Genomic DNA, 4463 nt, shown 5'->3' on the forward strand with positions numbered 1-4463 from the left:
ATATTTTAATAAGTCTAGATAAATTTAACAAATCAATAAAGTTAATTAGTAAATTTGATTTGACTTATTAATACATTTAAGATTTTTATAATAATTGAAGCTGAATCTATTTTATAATAGATCAGGCCAAACTAAATTCAAACCAAGTTATACCTGAACTATTTCTACCCTTGCGTAGGAGTAATTTAAGGCCTACTCTAGTGTTTGTTTAAGCATGATTATTTTATATAGTAGACAGATTAAATGGGAACCGGGTACAATGGTTAAGATTCAATCACAATTCACAAACACATGTACTTATATAACTATATATAAATAACAATATCATAAGAAAAATCATGCAGTAAATTTTGTAACATTAATCTTCTGGATTTCTATATGGTCATGTTAAAGAAATTAACATGATTAGACGTAAATCCCCTAGAATTAGGTTCTTTCTGACCTGGAAAGAAAGAGGAAGTAGTAGAGAAAAACATTCCTATAGATAGTCTTTTGGGTCGGGAACAACATTTTAATGGATGGCAAACTTTTTGGCCCTACTCATTTGGGCCAATCACTCGAAAAAAGGAGATGATATTCAAAGCCCAAAATCTGCTGCAAACCTGGTTAGGATTTAGGTTTTTTGGTTTGGTTGGGATTTACCCATCTAGGATTTAAATATAAGGAGAAACTCACTTGCGGTTAATTTTACGTGAAGTTGATAATAGAAAATCATTAAATTATGATAAAAATTCAGGTGAAGTCGAGAAGTTGATACCTGAGAGCCGTTAAATAAAAATTTAGTTAAATTATTTAACGGCTCTCAGGTATCAACTTCACGTAAAGTCAACTACACCTAAATTTCCACCTTAAATTATTTAACAAATTTAATTAAATTATCATTTAACGATACTTAATTATCAACTTCACATAAAATCAATTTTCACCTTACATGTGACTGTCTCTCCAAAAGGAACAATATCAGATTAAGAGGAAAGAGAGTAAAGTTTCAGTCAAAGGTGAACTACACCTTGAGGATAACAATTTTATTGTTAAGTGGCATAATAACCAACTAACCGTAACATGGTCCGTTGACGCTTGCTTAGCTTAGGTGGAACTTCAAGTGCAGTCGATTTTACGTGAAATTATACCTGACAATTGTTAGATAATTTAATTGATTTGACTAAATTTTCATTTAATGACTCTTATATATCCACTTCACATGAGTTCTCACCAAATTCTTAATCTATATCATAATGAAAATGTCTTATATACCGTGTGCTCTAATTACAGTTCTTTTACTGCAATGTCGGTGACACACGTCTCTTCGCGTGGTTACTAATTGCCATATATATAAAGTAGGGACGACATTTTCATTTTCATTTTCAAACTCACATGTATTCTAATCTTATTCAAGACAATATTTATTCAACTGTTAAAATTTTTATAAAACCATGACTGTTATAGTTGATAGTTTATATATTGGTGATGGCTTAGAATTTAAGATTATTATTAAGAGAAATAATTAAATTTCTACTCTTCTAATTGACGTGTGTTAGTAGCTTTTTAATCTTTTATCAATTGAAACAATTATCTTTAAGTTTGTTTTCGAAGAAGTAATCTATCTATATATATACGTATCAAAGAAAACAGATCAGAATTTTGTACCCTAGAAAATTTATGTCCCATTCTTCCTTAAAAAAAAAAAAAAACTTAAATCACCAAATTGTAGAGCAATATAAGTCGGCTAAAAAGTTTGAACGATCTACGATTCTACTGTTTAACTTGGATATATACTTGCTGGTGGTATTTGAAGTTCGACTAATTTTATGCATAAGACTTCATTTTTAAAAAAAGAAAAAGCAACTTTAATAATAATAATAAAAAAAAGCTATTAATTTAAGCATAATGCAGAGCCGGCAGTGTAAGGGAAATTGTGGTTGTGATGGTTACTTGCAAAATTGTATAATTGAAACTTGTAAAGCGAATCATACAAGTGGCACTAAATTAAAAAGAGGAGCTTATTCCATACACAAATAAACTTTGATATAAGAGGTTGACCTAGTTCTCTCGCGTGTCGTCATGCATTTAGCAATTTAGCAATATCCAATCTAGAAGCTGCACATCTTTGAACTTGATTATTAATTTATTATATATGCTAATCAACCAAAATCTCCAGTCTAAACTACCATTAGAGGATTTGTGGTCCCCACCTTTTTTGTAAGCACACGTGTGTCCATAAATTACTATGCTTTTGCGTCTTGAATGGGAAAATTATTTTTATATATACACGTCGGTTTTTTTTGTTTATTTCTATATTAAATAATTTTGATTGTCAAGCCATGGCAATTAGATTAGCCCTCAAGAAACGAAAAAACAAAATGAAAAGCAATTGTGTTTGCATCTAAATATAGATAGGATCGGATAACGCATATATGTGTGGTGGTGCAGAGTAATAAAGTTGAATAGGCAGAAAGCAGAAAGAAGCAGTGAAGAAAGCAGACATGCATTGCTGTGTAATTAAATGGATGGACAAGGATCTGGTCATGTCTTAGTCCAATAAGGGAGAGTTTCCTTCCTTTTGAGTTTTATCTGATACATATGTTATATGTATATGTACCACGAGGCTTCACTACTCCGTCTTGTCTATACCATTACACCAACATGCATACCCCACACATACGGTGCACCACCAACCATCTATTTGTAAATGTGCATCAATCCATTTCAAATCTCACTCTATTAAACTCACCTTTTTTTTTCAAAAAAATATAATGATATATATATTTCAAAAAAAAATTAAAATCAATCTAACAATAATGCATGAAAATTATGCTTGATTTGCTTGTATTGAGGGTTGTTCTTATGAAATTGTTGTTGAATTGGTCTTAAATTTTTTGAAAAATTAGCCGTCAGGGGTATATTTGATGCAAATAAAAAACTTTTGGAACAAAATTGAAACAAAATAAAACTTAGGAGTATTTTTAAAACTTTTGTAAAACTTTAGGGATAAAAAAATACTTTACCCTATATATAATGTAATTAAAAATTCTAATTCTCTTCTTGATCCTAATTGTAGGGAGTTTTATTAAATTTTCTTTAATTTTTATCTAATTTTTTCTATTTTTTGATATAATATCGTATCAGTATCAAACTACTCATATAAAGATGTGCAAAGATGATAATTTAGAATCGTTAAATGATTTGATCTATTTGATTACACTGCTTAACATAACGTGTGTTTATATTTTAATTATTATATTCACTTAATCTATTATAAATTTTTTATTTTTTCTTTCATTTCTTATCAATTATTTTCAATTAAAAACATATGAAAATATACACAAAGTAAATGCATAAATATTTTTTTGATAATTTAATGCCATGCGAAAATGAATATTGCTCTATACAAAAATAAGAAAAAGAAAAAGAATATTGCTAATCATAGTGAATGACTTCTCCTCAGTCTGTATCATCATGCCTTATTTATTAATGTATGTATTTAAGGAGACATAAAAAATCAACTTATAATCAATAACAAATTCATGGTCCAAAAATGTACAAGTTAATATATCCAAAATTTGTCATTTGATTACTTGTTATTTTTCATTATTTCTCCAAAGAAGAGTGCTAGGAGTCAGCAACTTTTGGTATTTGTAGTCATCAAATAGTCATAAAAAATGATTTTAATGGTGTGAGATTGGTGTAAGATTTCATCTAATGACTCACTTTTCTTTACTGGTTACATGCTGGCCAGAATTTAGAAAAGTTGCTGGCCCAAAACTTTTCCTTCTCGAAATTTATCCATATATCACCGTTGCTAACAAAAGCAGAACAAGCAAAATATATTTATATAGAAGAATATGTTATTCATTTCACATATGATATGAATCACGTTATTAGGATCAACATTTTTATCATTAATATAAAAAAGAAATAACAAATAAGTATATTCTCTATACTTTTTTGTGGAAGAGTAAGAAAAGAAATTGATTTGTTAGTTACTTTACTTATTGATTAAAAAAATTATTGTAGTTGCACGAATAGAAAGTCTAACAAGAAGTATACTAATAATTCCAAATTATCCACCTAAAAAGGGGTCAAAGAGAAACGAGCTACCACATGATCATATATAAGCACGGGGATGCGGGTTTGTCTCAATTCTCAAGTTTGAACCGGCATGATAAAATTAAATCAAATTTCATTATTTTTTCCTACAATAAGAAACTTTATTTGCTATTTTTACAATCTTCAATTCTTCATGACGTTTACATTTTATTTTATTTCGAAACTATAGTAATAAGAATTTGCTTCATGTATTGTTTTTATATTGCTAATTAATATACAAGTACTTTTTAGATAGTTATTACATAATTAATGACATATTAATTCATAACTTAATTTACTTGTACAAATATGAATCCATACTACATGAAAATTGGATATATAATGTTAGGAAAACAAAAAAAAAAATTGTTAAAATT

The sequence above is a fragment of the Arachis ipaensis genome, chromosome B09 (genome assembly GCF_000816755.2).
Source record: "Arachis ipaensis cultivar K30076 chromosome B09, Araip1.1, whole genome shotgun sequence".
Classification (NCBI taxonomy): Eukaryota; Viridiplantae; Streptophyta; class Magnoliopsida; order Fabales; family Fabaceae; genus Arachis; species Arachis ipaensis.